Genomic DNA, 19,547 nt, shown 5'->3' with positions numbered 1-19,547 from the left:
ATGGTCTTTGACAGGAAAAGTTTGTCAACCCTTGCACTAACCTGAGGACAGACTTGGGATCATACTCTTCAGAAATGGAGTGCTATACTCTTATAAAGCCTGTTGCATCGATTCAGAGTCATAGTGATCCTATAGGACAGAGTAGAACTGCCCCATAGGATTTCCAAGGAGTGGCTGGTGGATTCAAACTGCCAAAGTTTTGGTTAGCAGACAAGCTCTTAACCACAATGCCACCAGGGCTCCATACTCTTATAGGCTTTGTGTTACCTGGGCTCAGCTTTGATCTAGATTTATTTAGATGAAGATGAGAATTCTTGCTTTTATTATATTTTCCAGGAGAAAGTAGAAGCTTAGTTAGCTTTCTTGGTATGCTTTGAATTGAAAGAAAGAAAGAAAGAAAAAAAAACTCTTTAAATACAATAGTTTGTTTATACTCAGACTTTTCTCTTCCCTCTAGGAATCACTGTGAAGAAGAAAGCCATATGTTTATATTTTAAATCATTTGCCTTTTAAGCTGGGTTTTTAAATGCCAGATGTGGACTCAGAAACGGAATATGTACTTTGGATGCAGTCAAAGACCCAAGATGGAGGAGATATTTACCTCTTATATTTGAGAATTAAATAGAAATCTTAATATTTTGTATTTCCCATTGTGCGCTAGAAATATTTTTTTTAGTTTCTTTGAGTTGTAGAAAGTCAACATTAATAAGGGGATGGAAATTGCTTTAATTTTATGGGAAGCCAACTTGAAACAATTAAACACATTTTGAAGGTACAATTAATTACTAGAAATGGAAATTTAATATTAAAAAATAAATGTTATGCTTCTCATTATTCTGGAAGGTTTTTTCTGAAGCTGAAACTGGTTTTTGTTGAGCGTGTGTGTGTGTGTGTGTGTGGTTCCAGTGTTTGTTTCATTATAATTATAATTAAAGAATTAAAAAGAGAATCTGCCTCCTGCTCTTGCACTTACAGAGTCATTTAAGTTACTACGAAACTTCTAGCTCTGGACTTTCTTTTGATCTTGGGAGAAGATGGGCACCTTGAACTGGTTAGTGAGGGGCAGAATGGAGGTTAGTCAACACATGTCATCTTTCGTTTAAATGTTAGCTTCGTTTTTCTCTTCTGATCCTCCAGAGAGAAAGAATTAAGACTAAAGGTACATGTTGATAAGGAAGACTTGTAAAGCCATTCATGTAGTGTATAACTCTAAACAACAGTGACGGTGACTCAGTCCCTGAGCTTTCTGAGGACCTCAAATGCTTTTCTGAACAAAATCATAAAAAATTCTTTGGGGGAAGCAGAAGGCAAATGCTGACTCCCCATTTTTCATAGGGAAAAACTGAGGCCAGTGGTTATTACTTGCTGACTCTTAACAGGGGTAGAGTTCTTGTTTTTCCTGGCTCAGTCTGAGGTGCATTTCATTTGCCTGTCCTGTTCTTAAGCAGCACTTTTAAAATCACGTGTCATTTCTATAGTTATATTTAGGATGCGGCGTGCAACACCGTATAAACACCCTGTGATGGAATGCTGAAGGCCGCCGCCTGAGTAATTACTATGTGGCTCCAGTATGGTATCACCTGCATCACGCAGATTAAAGTGTGTTATCCACTTCTAGGTTGGTCTAGAAGAGGGAGTCCATCGTGCATACAGGGCCAAAAGGATATTGCCTCATTGTTGGAAGAAGAACTTTGTGATATTCAGAAAGCTGTGGAACTTCATTCTTGTTTGAAAACACTTGTAACTGGTAATAGTCCTGAAATACAAGGCTTTCCCACGCCCTCACCCTCCCAAAATACCTCCATAATATGCTTTGTTTTCTTTTTAGAATTTCAGGAGAAGTGGCTGGAATTATCATCTGAAGGGAGTGTTTGTCACAGAACTGCCTAATTTTTAGACACGTCCAAATGCAGATGTACTTAATGAGCACTTTCGTTTTCATTCTTACATGGACGGAGACAAGTTTGGTGAGCATCTCACTTCTGGTTTTAGTCCAATATTAGCCCCTTTGTTCGTGTGTGACATGGGAGGGTCAGGACAAAGCTATTTGCACTTCTCTTCTGGGGGAAGTATTTGCATCCCCGCTTTTTAGCATATCAGGCTCTGGCTACCCCAGCAGTGGATTAGCAGTAATTCTTGAATGATCTAGTGCTAGTCTTTAATGCTGCGTTCCTCCTCCAGTTCCTCACTATTTACCTTCTTTCTTTTTAAATTGTGATTTAGGTGAAAGTTTACAGAGCGAATTAGTTTCTCATTGAAGAGTTAATACACAAATTGTTTTGTGACATTGGCTGCCAACCCTGCGATGGGTAAACACTCTGCCCTTCTCCACCCCGGGTTCCCTGTTTCTGTTTGTCTGGTTGTCCTGTCCCTTCCTGTCTTCGCTTTCGGGCTGGTGTGTTCATTAGTCTCATATACATGAGTGAACTATAAAGCATGTTCCTCATGTGTGTTATTGTTGGCCCTACAGACCTGTCTAATCTTTGGCTGAGCAGTGAACCTCAGGAGTAACTTCAGTACTGAGTAAATGGGTGTTTGGGGGCCCTACTCTTGGGGTTTCTCCAGTCTCTGTCAGACTAGCAAGCCTGGTCTTTTTTTTTTTTTTTTTATGAATTTGAGTTTTGTTCTACATTTTTCTTGCACTCTTCCTGGGACCCTCTATGATGATCCCTGCCAGGGAAGTTGGAGGTGATAACTGGGTACCATCTAGTTGTTCTGGGCGTTTACCTTCTTTTCTTCTGGAGTCTTTGCCACAAAATGAATGGGGGAGAGAGGAAGGACAGGAAGTGAGTTTTTGTTATGTAAGTTGTTGTTAGTTGCCATTAAGCCGATTAGGACTCAGGGTGACTCCATGTATGCAGAGTAGAATGGCTCCATAGGGTTTTCAAGGCTGTGACCTTTTGGAAGCAGATTGCCAGGGCTGTAGCTCTAGTAAAAGAGTTGGTGTTGGAAAATGTTGCCAACATTTTTTTGTAGATTTTTTTTCTTGAGGCTTTGTTAAATATGTGTAATCAAAATTGTATGACTGATAGCTCACTGTGTCATCATATAAACAGATCTGAAACCAGCCCACCACTACCCCCCGTTCATCAAGGGAATAGTACAGGAAAACTATTGCTTTTTTTTTGAACTTTTTTTTTTTAAATAATTTTTATTGTGCTTTAAGTGAAAGTTTACAAATCAAGTCAGTCTCTCACCCCAAAACCCATATATACCTTGCTACACACTCCCAATTACTCTCCCCCTAATAAGACAGCCTGCTCTCTCCCTCCACTCTCTCTTTTTGTGTCCTTTTTGCCAGCTTCTAACCCCCTCTACCCTCTCATCTCCCCTCCAGGCAGGAGATGCCAACATAGTGTCAAGTGTCCACCTGATCCAAGAAGCTCAGTCCTCACCAGCATCCCTCTCCAACCCATTGTCCAATCCAATCCATGTCTGAAGAGTTGGCTTTGGGAATGGTTCCTGTCCTGGGCCAACAGAAGGTCTGGGGGCCATGACCACCGGGGTCCTTCCAGTCTCAGTCAGTCCATTAAGTCTGGTCTTATGAGGATTTGGGGTCTGCATCCCACTGCTCTCCTGCTCCCTCAGGGGTTCTCTGTTGTGTTCCCTGTCAGGGCAGTCATCGGTTGTAGCCGGGTACCTTCTAGTTCTTCTGGTCTCAGGATGATGTAGTCTCTGGTTCATGTGGCCCTTTCTGTCTCTTGAGCTTGTAATCACCTTGTGTCCTTGGTGTTCTTCATTCTTCTTTGATCCAGGTGGGTTGAGACCAATTGATATTGCTTATTTTTTGTATTCTCAGGATTTTAGACAGGCTTTAACTAGGACAGCTCTTTGAAGAGTTGCACAGGAAGTCACTGTTAATGTGGGTTCTTGGTTTAAAGCATCTAGCTTAGGCAGGCCCAAGGCAGGCAGAGTGTGGTTGTCACCATGATCCTTGAGTGCACTGAAGGGAGGGCCAAACCAGCCACCTGGGCCATCTAAGGATGCACATGAGCAGCCGACTGTGACATTTTTACCTCCACCCCCACCTCCACCTCCAAAAGATTTTGACAAACTATGTATGTCTTTGTACATTTTTTCTAAATTTTATTTATTTGTTGTTATTGAGAATATACACAGCAAAACATACACCAATTCAATAGTTTCTACATATATAATTTAGTGATATTGATTATGTTCTTCAAGTTGTACAGCCATTTTCACGCTCGTTTTCTGAGTTGTTCCTCCCTCGTTAACATAAACCACTTGCCCCTAAGTTTCCTGTCTAATCATTCCAGCTGCTGTTGTTAATTTGATCCCGTATGGATTGTGCTTAAAAGAGCATAATGCTCAAGGCAGACCTTTTTCACTAGTTAAGCTAAGCTATTGTTTAGCTTTAAGATGACTTTAGGGGATATTTTTGGCTTAAGGTTTAAAGATTATCTCTGGGCAGTAGTTTTCAGGAGTTCATCCAGGCTCCATGGCTCTAAAAAGTCTAGAGTCTATGAAAATTTGAAATTCTGTTCTGCATTTTCCCCCTTTTGATCAGGATTCGTCTATGGAACCTTTGATCAAAATGTTTAGTACTGGTAGCCCGGCACCATCAATTTCTTCTGGGCTCATGGCAAAGGAGGCAGTTGTTCAAGAAGATCCTTGCATATTTTTTTAGGTTGATATCTACAATTTTTCATCATAAGGTTAGAAAGATGCAAAAGATGTAATTCCTAGCATAATGTAAATATTGACTTTAAAAATTAAAACGTTATATCACTGCTTAAAATGTATTGAATGGAATTTCACAACTACTATGATTTAATGGGCTCCATTATCACTTTAGGAGTCCTGGTGGAGGGCAGTTAAGTGTTCGGCTGCTAAGCAAAATGTTGACAGTTCAGATCCACCAGCTGCTCCTTGGAAACCCTATGGGGCAGTTCTACTCTGTCCTCTAGGGTTCCTATGTGTCAGAATCGACTCAACAGCAATGGATTTGTTTGGTTTTTATTATCACTTTAATATATATATATATCAGCGTGTGATTCTTTTAATAGTTGGAAATTTTATGTTGCTGTTTTTCTCTGAACTCATACTTACATTTAATTTCTTTATGCAGAATTTTATCCAAATATGATACTTTTTTTAAACTGATTATTCTTTGTAAAAAAATATTGTCATAAGTACTAAATGTTAAATATTATTTTTGGATTGAGTTTATCTTTATAATGATTATTAACAAGCAATTGATCAAGACACATGAATATATAAAAAAATGATGTTAAACATTCAAAGTAAAACATTCTTTTATGAATGCATCTCTTGATTTCTTGACGGGGCTTTCTTTTTTAAAATTAGCTCCTGTATCTTTGGAGATCACAGCTTATTGCTGGTACGATGCAGTGGGTATTATTGAAGGAATTTGTCCTGAACCCCAGTATTTTGAATCATCCTTTTTTTTTTTTTTTTTTGGCACCCAGGATGTTTCATACCTTGGGGGCAATTCCCTCAGTCAGAATCAGAATGGGTGAGAGGTGGAAAACGCAGCAGCATGACTTCTAAAGTATAAAACCCAAACCCATTACCATCAAACTGATTCCAACTCCTAGCAACTGTATAGGACAGAGTAGAACTGCCCCATAGGGTTTTCAAGGGGTGGCTGGTGCATTCGAACTGCCAGTCTTTTTGGTTAGCAACTGTAGCGTTTAACCACTGTGCTACCAGGGCTTCTCTCAACCGTGGGTCTTGTACCGCTGGAGTACACGAAGACTTTCTAAGAGGCTTGTGGGCACGGACTGATTTGTGGGGATCAAGTTCTGAGAGAGAGATGTGTCTGAGAACGGATTCCTGTGAAAGCTGAGCATCTGGAACTTGAACCCCCAGTGTGAAACCTACTGCTCTAGAAAGGCAACTCAGGAAGAGCTGGTGGGGTCATGGGTAGCAGTCTGCACGCCCCTGCCACCTGAGGTCCCATCATTTGGCCATGCGTGAGTCACAGGTCACCTCGTGTATGAACAATACACACGTTGGACAACTCTCATGTAGCAATATAGATAGCTTTTGCAGACTTGTGCTTGCAATTTTGAAAAACCCAGCTAACATGTTAAAACTTTAACTTTTGAAGGTAGAGGGAAATGTAATAGGTATTTACACATATGCTTGTTTAAAAAATCTTTTTTTTTTGGCAAAAATATACACCATTCAATAATTTCTACACATTTAGTGCAATATCATTGGTTACGTTCTTCACATTGTTTTATCATTCTATCTCTCCACATATTATTTCACCACCGTTGACTTACTAACTGCCCCATAAACTACTCAGCTGTGTTTTAGAGTTAATTGTTGTCAGTTTGATCTCATATAGATAATTCTTTAAAAGAGTACAGTGCTCAAAGCAAACATTCTTTACTAATTCAGCTTAACTGGTGTTTAGTTTGAAGATGACTCCAGGGGATAGTTTTTGTTCCAGGTTTAAAAATTTTCTCAGGGTAACAGATTCAGGGGTACCTCTAAACTTCACTGAAAAAGTCTCTTTTAATCCAAGTAACATTTCTTTCCTGATCTCTGGATTTCTGTAGAACAATTATAGGGAGTAGATAAACCAAAAAAAAAAAAACCAAACCCAGTGCCATTGAGTCAATTCCAACTCATAGCGACTCTATAGGACAGAGTAGAACTGCCCCAAAGAGTTTCCAAGGAGCACCTGGTGAATTTGAACTGCCGACCCTTTGGTTAGCAGCCATAGATAGCACTTAACCACTATGCCACTAGGGTTTCCAGGGAATAGATAGTCCATGAAAAATAGGTGTGTGTGAAAATTAGGAGCAAGTTTGAAATTTTGATGCTTGTGAAGACTTCCTCGTAGATACGCTGAATCGAGTCTCTACGTGCTTCTCCTTATATTCCACTTTGTGTGACTGACTGAATAATAACAGGATGTTAAGTAATGGTGTTTTTCATTAGATTTTAAAAATTTAATTAGAATTTGATGTATTCGAAAGCTACTGTCTCATATTTAAAGAGCTAGATCCCGCTTTTATAACTGATTTGGGGCAAAGCAGCTGGCTGAGGGAGTGCACTGACAACTACTTTAGTTGGTTTGTCAATTCCTGAATTAGCTAACAAGTTCCAGTATTTAATTAGCTAACAAGTTCTATTATTTCCTGAATTGATATAGTATCAGATTCTGGAAAAAAGAAAAGAAAGACCAGATTTCAATGTGGCTTTCTCTGGGAACCCTTTGCAGAGACCAAGCCTACCACCCTGGGGACCTACTATACAAAAACTTTAAACCTTAGAATGATGTATAGTTGTATGTGTATATTTAATGGATTTGTTTGGCTTTTCTGTGCAGTGTTTCAACAGCATCAAAAATGGTTGTTCAAAGAGAATGCTGATGTCTGCTGACTAGTGTTCCTGGTTCCTCTCTAGCTCTTCTCTAGACCAAACAGAAACACGCATCCCCTCTGCCAAGTATTTTGTGATGTCACAAGGCAGGCCCTACGGCAAAGCAGCTTTTCCTTACACTGTTCGTCTGGCTGCAGAAGATTTAACCATTTTGCCCGTTTTATCAGCTGGAGGATATATACTATTATTTAGAACACCTAGCAGATACATTCTTTTTTAAAGGGATAGAATAGGATAAAAGAATTTTGGAGCTTTAAGTGATCTTAGAAATTTTCCATTCTGTGGACTTTTCATGTTACATTTTTTCAGCAGTTTGAATAGAAACCAACTTGTTTGGCTTTGCATTGTTTAAAATCAGGTTAACTATTTCTGGGAGAAGTAAAAAGGAGAAGCATTAAAAAAAATTCAGGGTGGAAGAAGTAGAGAAAAATTTCTGTGCTTAGGAACTCCTTAAAGAATTTTTAAACCAATTTTGGTTGCCATTGTGATAGCAGTTAGGGAGACCTTTCAATAAAATAAAAAGAGATTTCTTTTAAGTTGAGAGAACTAATAATAAAATAGAAATATGCTCAATTTTATTGCAAAATAGAACTGGAATCTGTTAAGGCAAAAGAAGTTCGAGAAGGATAACGTGCTTTAATATTGTCATGGAGATCCCTGGTAGAGCAATAGCAAATGACTAGGTTGTTCAGCCAGCAAGAGTGGTCAAATGGAAGTGTTTTCTTACTTGTGCCAAATTGACCAGCCTCCCCCTTTTTGCTTTATAAGTGGGGGTGGTAGTGCTATCAGATTCATCAAGAGTTAGCTCTGGGGCTGGGTATTTTGTGTGGGTAAAGGAATGGATGAATTACTTCTATTGGTGTTCTGTGATTAAACCAGCAGACTTGGCCTCAGCAGAGGGTTCCCAGATAGGACCACGTTGAAATCTCTTATTTTTTTCCAGAATCTGACACTGCATCATTTTAATGATCCCTTTAAGCTCTGTACAAGTTCTCTGTCAGCCACTATGGACTTTTGTGTTTTCTTTCCTGTAATCTGTTCAACTAGGGTTTATTTTGCAGGAATTTGTGACCAGGTGGCATATCTGAGGCTAACAAATGGGGTAAGTCTTTAGGGCTGTGATGCTTGGCTAATAGCTTAATAGCTTAAAAGGCTCTTGGTTATGGAAGTAAGTCACAAAGCCACAGAAGGATTTTACTTCTTGAGAAAGTAAAAATCTACTTAATATGTTTATGAGAAAGTAGTGAGAGTCATTACCCTATTAGAGCTAAGCATTAAAGATCCAGCATCTAGCTAGAAAATTTCCCATAGTTTGGCATGTCACTTTAACCCATGGCTCCCCACGTTTTGAACCTGTGTCCTCCAGTTGCTCCATCACAGGCAGGCTGCTGTGTGTGGGTCAGAACCCAGAGAAGGAGCAGGGGGAGCTAGATGCCACAGGTGACATTTTATGGCATCAGAGTTAGGCTAGATCGACTAACTCTTGCTGGCCAGGGCCCCAGTCATTTTACTGTAGTGGAAGGGTTTGTGAACTCAATGATCAACATTTTGTAATGTGGCTCAGCAGGGAGGGGCCACAGGCCTTATGTAACCAAATTCCTGGACTTTTCATCACTTCCTGCAGACTGTGTTGCAGGTGGGCCTAAGGATTCAACTAGAGACTAGTGAGTGGCACTCAAAGTCGCTCAGGTGGGTAAAGCTCCTAGGTGGGCTTTAAGGTACACATCGTAGAGTGGCACAAGATTGTAATAGCGCTATTTCCATCATATGAAAAAAGACCTACTTAGCTAGCAGTGGAGCTCTGGTGGTGTGGTGGTTAAGTGTATGCTAACCGAAAGATTGGCAGTTCGAATCCACCAGCTGCTCTTGGAAACTCTATGGGGCAGTTCTACCCTGTCCTTATAGGGTCGCTGTGAGTCAGAATCAACTCAATGGCAATGTTTTTTTTTTTTTTAACTAGCAGAAAATATATTTCTACTGTAAGTAACACAGGTCTTCACATCTTAAAATTTAATGGCTTAAATTGTTTAAGGAATCATTTCTAGAATTTAAATATACACATACGTATTTTTTTTGACTATATGTTAACTTATGTTCTTGGTAGACCATGTGGTTGTAGGTGGTTTTAGAGAAATTGATAGGAAAACTTAAAAAAGAGTAAATGTACAATTTTTTTTTTTCCTTCTAAGCATTGGGGAAAGGCCTCAACTGTTTGATTTTCATAGTGAAAATCAGACCTAGTCATAGAACATGGATATCTTGAGGGATGATAGTCGGAAACTTCTGGACCAAAATGCAAGGAAATCCCAGAGAAATCCTGGCAGCCTGCTAGAGTCCCAAGTGATCCATGTTCATTCTCCTTGTTCAGTTCTTCAATGTTCTTTACAAGTGGATTTTACTAAAGTGAGTTTTCTCTATTAATGCCCCTAGGTATAAGTGTCTGCCCATCTTCAGAGGTACTTTAGGAGATAATCTTATACCAAATGAATATGCTACATGTCTGTGTATATGAAGCCTGATACCTTATTTTCTCTAGAAAAAAGTAGATATTTCAGTACTGTAAATTCTATTAAAGCATTTTTCCCCCTACAAGTTTTTAGTTTCCTGGTATTCCTGAATATGCTAAAGAGGTAGTATCTTGGATGTTTTCGGTAGCTAGTTGTTCAACTTTCTATTTATCCTTTTGGAGAAATGGGAGTTACTTTATTAAGCATTGTCGGTCCTTATAGAAGGCATTGGATCCTAGATAATTCGCATCAAATTTCTTTTTGAGGCTGGTAATTTCCAAAACTAGCAATAGGGAGTAAATTATGTCTTTTGAGTAATCTAGTGGCAGATGTGTTTGGAAAATGAGGAAACAGTGTGGTAGACTTGTCAACTGTATTTTGGGGCATAATGTAATGGGGGTGTAGTGTGACTGGCATTTCCTCTGTTAAAGGAATATAGTCAGCCCTCCGTATCTGTAGGTTTTGTACCCTCAGATTCAACCAACTACAGATCAAAAATATTCAGGGGGAGGGAAAGAGGCATTTTTTTTCTTGTCATTATTCCCTAAATAATACAGTATAACAACTATTTACATAGCATATACATTGTATTAAGTATTATAAGTAGTCTAGAGATGATTTAGAGTATCAGGGAGGATGTGTGTAGGTTATATGCAAATAGTATGCCATTTTTATTAAGGGACTTGAGCATCCGTGGATTTTGATATTGGGGAGGGGAGTCCTGGAACCAATTGTGCATGGATACAGAGAGACGACTTGTACTGGCCAACTTTTTTCCTTGGAATTTAAAATATATGTATTACCCTCAAAACCCTTGAGAATTTGAAACTTCTACTTTCTTGCTCATAAACTTTCCCTTACTTAAACAAAATTTAAATCTTGTTTAAATACACAGTGAACTTTTCCACGTTATGAGGCTTGTTGGTAGGTGCTAGTGCTAAATCAGTGTTCTGTCTAAAACTATGCAAGATGCTTCTGGTACATATGTGTTAACTACTGTGTCTACCATGTTTTCCAATTAAGTTTTTTTCATTAAAGGCTTTGGAGAAAGAAGGCGAGGAGGCTTGGTGAGGGGCAATAGCTGGTGGTATGTGTGTATCTTGAATGCCAGACTTAGGAGTTTATATTAATAGGCAGGTGAGGGGGTAGGAGTATGACCATGTCTGTTGAATGTTTTGAGGCCAAGACGCCATTTAAATAGAGGGATATAGCATAGTTTGGTTTAGAGAGTTCTAGCTAAGGGGCTGTTGGAACAGTTTTGATGTCGCATGATGAAGCTCAGGGAGTGTAAGGTGGATTTGAGAAGAACCCTGGGATGTTGGGAAGTGAAGCAGAGAGGAGGCCCAAAGTTCAGAATTTCAGAAGGTTGGGAGGAAAGGGATTGAGCCTCTTCTAAATTTGACATTTAGAAGAGGCGAAGATGTAATATATGAAAGAGAATGAGCAATAAGTAATATATATATATATAAAAGTAATATAGACCCCAGTTAAAACCCTGGAAATAGATGAATTCTCCAAGTAAAGGAGAAACTAAATGGATGATCAGCAAAAGGATCACCTACCTACTTGTGCAGGCAGAGAATACACTCTAGAACTCTGCTTTTATGAATTAAAAACATAGTAGCTCCTAATATGCTATAGCACTTCGCTTTTATGAATAAAAAACATGGCAGCTTCCTGATTAATATTTGGAAAGTGTCATGGATTGAATTATGTCCCCGCCAAAATGTGTGTATCAACTTGATTAGGCCATGATTCCCAGTATTCTGTGGTTGTCCTCCATTTTGTGATTGTAATTTTATGTTGAGAGGATTAGGGTGGGATTATAACACCACCCTTACTCAGGTCACCTCCCTGATCCAGTGTAAAGGGAGTTTCCCTGGGGTGTGGTCTGTACCACCTTTTATCTCTCAAGAGATAAAGGAAAGGGAAACAAGCAGAGAGTTGGGGACCTCCTACCACCAAGAAAGCAGCATCAGGAGCAAAGTGTGTCCTTTGGACACGGGGTTCCTGCGCCTGAGAAGCTCTTCTACCATGGGAAGATTGAGGACAAGGACCTTCCTCCAGAGCCAACAGAGAGAGGAAGCCTTTCCCTGGAGCCAGCGGCCTGAATTTGGACTTGTAACCTACTAGACTGTGAGAAAATAAATTTCTGTTTGTTAAAGCCATCCGCTTTTGGTATTTCTGTTATAGCAGCACTAGATGACTAAGACAAGTTAACTAGTAGTATTCTTAATCTGTTCAGAAACTTAATTTATTTTATAATTCTTTTAGAATAGTTCCTTTTAGATTTTTTTTTTTTAAGAGAAAGAAACAGCATAGGGATACTTCTACAGGAGCATATTTTTGTGTAAGCTTCTAAGATTCATGTAGATTCTCCCTGACCCAGAGGCTAGTGAGAGAAGTTGATAACTGCTTTCTCAGAACTTGGTTGTCTCTGTGGGAAACAGCCCAAGTGGTATCACACTATCCTGTTCATTTTTCCTACAGGGAAGCCCATTTAGATTAAAAAAAAAAAAAAAAAAAATTATTTGGGGACAAATAAGATTGAAAGCACATTATTTTTCCACAAATATTTATTGAATCCTAGATAACTTCATGCCAGTCTCTGGGCAGAGCCCCTGGATACATCTTTCAATCCTTGTTCTATGAAATTTCACTATTAAATCTCAATGTTTCCATACATGCAATTCAAGTAGAAAATTAATAGTGAAACAATTGCTAGCATGATATGATGCATATGATATGATCACAAATATTTATAGTAAATATTTAATGCTTTCTTACAGAATAATTGTATTCTTGATAGGAACTCAACTATTGAAAGTCTGAAAGTACCTGAAGGACAATAATTATCAAATACATACATATATTAATTATTTAGGGTGATGGTTTTTTCCAAAAGCTTAAGGCGGCAACAAAATCTTTGGGATCCTTGTTACCAATGTGGGTTTTTAAAATTACATTTTTCCTCTTGCAACCGTATTTATAGCAATGAAGTAGCAATAAGGGGGGGGGGTGTTGATAAAGCTTGGCAGCTATATTGGGCTTTAAGTAGATCAGGGCAATATCTGAGAGGGAGGGGTTTGAATTTTGGTAGGAGGGGCTTCTAATATTGCACAGTTTCAAAGAGTAGCTCACTGATATCGGCCACATGTATTCTGTTTCTTAACTAGGCACTGGATGTAGAGGGGTTTTATAGAAGAATAAACCAAAAAATAAAAACCACGAAAACAGAAAACAAACTCATTGCCAGGCTCATAATGACCCTGTAGGACAGAGCACAACTGCCCCATGGGGTTTTCAAGACTGTAATCTTTACAGAAACACACTGCCATGTCTTTCTCCCTTGTAGCAGCTGGTGGGTTTGAACTGCCGACCTTTCAGTTAGCAGCCGAGTGCTTAACCACTGTACCACCAGGGTTCGTAGAAGGATAAACAACTATTAGTTACTCTCTCTTTCCCCTTTTGCAGCATCTATCCCTGAATGGACAGTGTGATGTATCCCCAACTCACTGAAAGAAAGGGAATATTATTCTTGGAAACATTTTGATGAATAATATTGCATTTTTGCCATGCTTTGTAAGCCCTGGAGTCCCTGGGTATTGCAGCCAGTTAAGTGCTAGGCTACTAACTGAAAGGTTGGAGGTTCGAGTTCACCTAGAGGCACCTTAGAAGAAAGTCCTGGGGATCTACTTCTGAAAACATCAGCCATTGAAAACCCTGGTGAGCTGGAATTGACTCAGGGGCAACTGTTTTTTGTTTGTAAGCCCTAGTATTGTGCCACTTTACATGATAAGACAATGTATGAAGAGAACCAGGGCTTAAGAATTTAGTGCAAAGAAATTCTTTTTTAATAAAGACAAAAAAAGTTTCAGCTGTAGCTGCCAACCAAAAGGTCAACAGTTTGAATCCACCAGGCACTCCTTGGAAACACTATGGGACAGTTCTACTCTGTCTGCTAGGGTTGCTATGAGTCGAAAGAGACGAGACAGCAATGGGTTTTTTTTTTGTTTTTGGTTTAAAGATGTTTAGGGAGATAGCGGCAAGATAGAGTAATGGGAAAAGAAAGAAAATAAGTTAGTAATTGATTGGTAACCTGAGATTGTTAATTGACAAAATTAATTAGGAGTCCCTGAGTGGTGCAGATGGTTAAACACTCGACTACTAGCCAGAAGGTTGACTGTTCGAACTGACCCAGAGTCAGGGCCTGACTATGGAAAATAGAGCCTAGGGCAATTAGTGTTAAATTGCTGAATGATCTCTCACAGCTGGCAATGGAAACTGTGATGACCAATAGAAAGTGCTAACTGGCACCCCGCCTCACGAGGTGCTTAGGGTACTCAGGCGGCACCCAGGGCATGCGCCCTACCTGCTGCTCCCCTCCCTCCCCCAGGCCTCTACCCAGAGGCGCCTAGGGGGACAGGCTTGGCGATCTTCTGAAATGTCACAGCCTTGAAAACCCTATGGAGCAGTGCTACTCTGCACACAGGGGGTTGCCATGAGTTGGAATCCACACTACGGAGACTAACAACGACAATCTATTAGTTAGTGATTGACTAACATGGGTGGCTGCTCTAAGTGATAACAATACCCCTTGGCTGCTTTTACTTTCTCAGGAATCAAGTCAATAGCACAGTTCCTAATCTGCCCAAACGTCATCAAATAGGCCTATCAAGACCATGATTATTGTACAGCATTTGCTCAAAGCTTCCACCCTCCACCCCTCCATCTCTGCATAATTTGCCCTGACAGATGTTGAACAGTAGAATCAGCTCGAGATCTGTTTCTCTGTTAAGCTTGTGGTTCAGGCACAGGTAAGTGAAAACAGATGTGCTGAGTGAAAACTTGGCTAGTTTTTTTTTGTTGTTGATGTTGAGCTTTTGGTGCTTTGGGAGGTGGGAGTGAAATCTGCCTTTTATAAACTCTTTGTGCTTTTGTAACATGCATGATTTTCTGATCTCAGCAATATTTGCCCATGTTCTATCCAGATGCTTTCTTTTTTGTTTCTAGTAGGAATTGCTGACTTAGGTGGAGAGGAACCATAGCCCCCTTCCTCTTTATGCTAATCTTTGTCTTGTTGCCTGTTTCCTGTCTGTAGACTACACATGGCTCCGTGGGATCCAGGGTGATTTTCCAACCTAGCAATCACCTCTTATGAGTCTTCTGTTAAACCCTCATTGAACGTACTTGACAGCCCTAGGCACAGAGTGAATTGGCAGTCCTGTCACATGCCCAGACTAAAAGAGAAGGCAACAATTGGACAGAAAGAAAGGAAGATAAATAAGATGGTTTAAAGACAGAAGGATCTCATAAGCCGTATGTACTACCCAAAACCAAAACCAAAAAAAATTCATTGCCATCAAGTCAATTCTGACTCACTGCTACCCTGTGTGTTACAGAGTAGAATTGCTCTGTAAGGCTTTCTTGGCTCTGATCTTTATAGCAGTAGATGGCCAGGCCTTTCTTCCATGGGTTCAAATTACCAGTCTTTAGGTTAGTAGGTAAGCACCATGAGTACTAGGGAGGGCCAAATTGTTATAGGAGTGATTGCTGAAAAAATGGTTGCAATAATCCTTTCACGAGTAACCACTGTGCTTGGGGAACAGGGTGAGATACAGGGAAGTCAGTGCAGAAACTCAGCACTGAGGGCCTCACAGTCCACCTGGGGTCAGGTGGGAGAATGTGGAAAGAGACATCACAATGCAGGGCAGCCTGTGTAAAGTACCAGCTGATAACTATCGTGGGAATCTAGGGGAGAGATCATCCAGGGCAGAAAGGTTCCTAAAAATTGGCTTTATGGAGGATAAGGGATTTGGGCCTGGTTTTTAAATGCCATAGGGTAGGAGTCAGACAAGCTGGGAAGAGGGAAGAAGTGGGAATTCTGGACGAGGCCTGATAAGGTAGAACAGGGAAGACTTACCAAGTGTTTCCAGGAGCAACGAGAGCAGTACAGGCAGATCAGATTGGAGAGAATTGGTAGCGCCCATTGGTGGAGCCTCTGAAACCCACTAATGAGTTGGGGTTTCATCTTGTGCCTGTGGGGAGCCATGGGAGTCTTTCGGTCAGGGAATTGTGATGTGTGCAAAATCGTGTTTTAGGACAAATAATCTAATCATGACATATTTACTGCCTGGACTGTGTGATACTATTAAGCCATCATCCAATTAGAAATACATTTTTATTGTGCACAGGTGGGGCTCCTGGCATTGCATTAGGAATGTTAGTAGTTGTTGTGTGCTTTCGTGTCAATTCTGACTCATAGCGACCCTGTATGACAGAGTAGAACTGCCCGACAGGGTTTTACAGGAGCAGATTGCTAGGTCTTTTCTCCAGAGGAGCCATTTGGTGGCTTTGAACTACCAATGTTTTGGTGAGCAGTCGGATGCTTACTGTTGTCCACACTGTGACACCAGGGCTCCTTGTGAGGAGAAGGAAATGTTTTTTTTTCAACAGTTTCTCTTAATCCACAGGGGCAAGAGTGTATTCATCTTGAAATGTGGGCTGAATGATAGACATACGATTGACTCTTAAGTACAGCACTGCTAAGCTCAGGCCTGCAATCATGTGGTTGTGAAATATTATCCAGTCTGAAACCATAAGAAAAAAGCCCTCTTAGCCTGACCTACTAACAACTCCCGATTTGAGAACCTCACCTTTGATGGGACATGGAAAAACTGGAGAACTGCTGACTGCACAGAATGTGAATGAGAGTTCCATGTGGAGGGATTTGGCTTGCAGTTCTTGGTATTCTCTTAAATGTTTGCTCCAGACCACACCACCTGTTTCTGTTCCAAATGTTTCCAAGGCCAAGTGTCTCTGCCTCGGAGATTTGAGGCACTTGCTTGCTGCTGACCCATGTTGCACACTAGGGAAGGGAGGGTCAGCAGAGGGATCTTTTGGTTCTTTGAGTCAGTAAAGGGTGGGGCCACAAAGCAGCGCTCTGATTAGACTCTTTATCTTGAGGTGTCTGATCTCCTGGCTATGCATGTGGAAGTTGGGGGAGTCCTGGGAACGAGGGTAATACATTGGTGTTCCTCCTGCTGTAGCATAGCTGAAGAAATTCTCATCACCCACAAGGGTGAGTTGCTTGGCCCTGCTTTATCTACATCACCTCTGCTATGTCAGGAGGAATTCAGCATAAGGCTGGTCTGAAAGAAACCTGAACTTTGATTTTGACTGCTGTCTTAGTCAGGGTTCTCTAGAGAAACAGGAAGGAGCCCTGGTGGTGCAATGTGGGCCCTGGTAAGCCCTTGACTGGAGAAAAGACCTGGTGATTTGCTCCTGTAAGATATGTATATTCATTTGTCCTTGGGTATCCTCAGGGATTGATTCCAGGACCCCCAAAGATACCCAAATCAGGATGCTTAAGCCTCTTATACAAAATGGCAGTAGTATTTGCATATGACCTTATGCACATCCTTCCGTGTACTTTAAATCATCTTACTTATAATACCTACTACAATGTAAACGCTGTGTAAATAGTTGTTAATGCTTGCACTTAACACTTAACCTTTTCAGGATCCGGGGCATGTGTAGCTACCACGTACTTTTTGTACCTCTGCGTTTCCTTGGGAAGCTACTGTCTCATTGGCAGCACATGCTGCTGGCAGGCAGAGCTATATGACAGTCTGAAATGGAAACAAACAGGCATGTGTTGCAGGTTACTGTTTTTACAGGGTATTGTATGAGGTGGTGCTGAATCCTTGAATTTTTGGTAGGAAAAACATGAATTTTGAAAAATTTTTATTTGGTACACACACATGTGTATCTCTAGACTCTGGGGGTAGAATCTGTGTTCACAAGGGGTACACATGTGCTTCTGGACTCCAAGGGTACGATTTGTGGAATGAGGCATAAAACAAAAGTCATATTACCTACAAAAATAGTGGATGTGCAAATGACTCAGCATGCCCTCCATTACTGAAGACACATAATATCAAGAAAAAACTAAAAGGAAAAAATTGGATCACAAAAGGGCTAATGCTTTCTTAGTCTTTGCAAGCTCAAACGAGTGCTAGAAAGAGACTGAGGGTATAGCAGGGTATGCCTACACATCCTTTCATTCACATGGATTCAGCGCAGTGCTCGGCTCACAGCAAATTCAAGTTTTGTTTTTTGGGAGTCTTTTTTTTTCTGAATATTTTTGATCCATGATTGGTTGAATCCACAGATGCAGAACCTTGATACAGAGAGCCAACCGTCTATGTCAATATATACATATATATACATAGATAATATATATGTGTGCATATATATAAAGAGAGAAATTGATTTTAAGGAATTGGTTCATATGATTGTGGAGGCTAGCAAGTCAAATCTGTAGGCCAGGCAACAGGTTGGAGTTGCCTGCAGCCTTGTTTCCCAAAATCGGTAGGTCAGGCAATGGAAAGAGTAAAGAGAAGAGTTCTGGAAAAATGTCTGTTTATAGCCTGGAGACTGAATACACTCTCTGGAAAACTTCCTTTGTGCTCTTAAGACCTTCAACTGATTGGATGAGGCCCACTCACCTAATGCTTTATTTAAGGCCAACATTTCAATTAATCACATTTAACTATTTCACAACAGCATCTAGAATAGGGTTTGACCAAACAACTGGGCACCATAGCCTAGTCCAAGTGGACACAAAATTAACCATCGTAACTGTGTAGTGCTGAGTGTTGAGGGTCAAGCCAGGACTTCGTTCATTGCAGAAGACCAGTTCTCTTCAAGCTGTAGACCCAGGTTTATGAGAACATAGGTTGATGGAGGAAAGGAGCAGTGTAGAAACAGTGAGCTTTTCTTAGAGTCCTGTAGACAGAGAAGTGGCACACTCTCCGGGCTTTTTGATTGACCTGTGACTTCCTGTTTCTTGTTATACATCCTGGCTTCCTTTGATTGGCCAATCCTATTTTCACTGCAAAGTGAGGGCCTCCTCTGTTTCCCTTGCCATTTTTTTTCCTATTCTCTATGGATACTCTTTGCTTATAACGTTTTCATTCTTAAATTATATGACATGAAAATTACTGATTTGAAGAATATGTCGAAATTCCTTGTATTATTTGGGGGACCCACCATTACTTGCTGAGATTACCTCACTTCCCATGTACCTCTCAGCTGCTCCTTCATCTCTTCCCACTCACCTGCCCTTTCAGATGATTCTGGTGAGTTCTGAGTAGTGGTTCAAAGTGTAGTCCCTAGGCCAATAGCATCCCCTGTAAACTGCTAGAAATATAAGTTTTGGGGCCCCACCCAGATCTACTGCTTTGGGAACTTTGGAGGTGGGGCCAGCCATCTGTGTTTTAACAAGCCCCCTAGGTGATTCTGATGCATACTAAATTCTCTGAGTGTCAAGTTATAGAAACACTTGTCATACAATGGATGGCCTGTGACATGGATGTGAAGGAAGACTCTCAGTCTTTCCCTTTACAGTGATAAACATAAATTTGTATCTATCTTGGTGGACATCTGGAATGACAGAATCTCGTACATTTCATTTTTGTTTCTATTCATCTTTGGCAATTTCTGTACTAGAATGTGGAAGCGTAGCACTTTGCAATTTAACAGCTAGTTAAACACCACTTAACCCCTTAGCACTAGCCAATTGCTTTTCCAAGTATGTTCCCGTTCCCATCTCAACTCTCCCCATCAATGCTGTCCTGATTGTAGCAGTCATTGGCT

At 40.4% G+C, this 19,547-nt stretch overlaps 1 protein-coding gene and 1 long non-coding RNA gene across 6 annotated transcripts in view; both read left to right on the top strand.

The window, feature by feature from the left end:
* ANKRD44 (ankyrin repeat domain 44) overlaps nt 1–19,547 on the top strand; it is a 381,499-nt gene that overhangs the window by 19,213 nt on the left and 342,739 nt on the right. The window lies entirely within an intron of this gene.
* The window catches only part of LOC126078409 (uncharacterized), an 87,271-nt gene that overhangs the window by 16,941 nt on the left and 50,783 nt on the right, over nt 1–19,547 (top strand). The window contains exon 2 of one of the 2 annotated variants that reach the window (XR_007518030.1): nt 1,619–19,547. This exon is cut by the window's right edge and continues 50,783 nt beyond it. This is a non-coding gene — a long non-coding RNA (uncharacterized LOC126078409). Of the gene's footprint in view, nt 1–457 lie in introns of both variants that reach the window. The other variant, XR_007518029.1, reaches the window with a different exon arrangement.

The sequence above is a fragment of the Elephas maximus genome, chromosome 6 (genome assembly GCF_024166365.1).
Source record: "Elephas maximus indicus isolate mEleMax1 chromosome 6, mEleMax1 primary haplotype, whole genome shotgun sequence".
Taxonomy (NCBI): Eukaryota; Metazoa; Chordata; class Mammalia; order Proboscidea; family Elephantidae; genus Elephas; species Elephas maximus.
The sequence above is the reverse complement of the archived record's forward strand: the minus strand, read 5'-3'. Positions and strand labels throughout refer to the sequence as shown.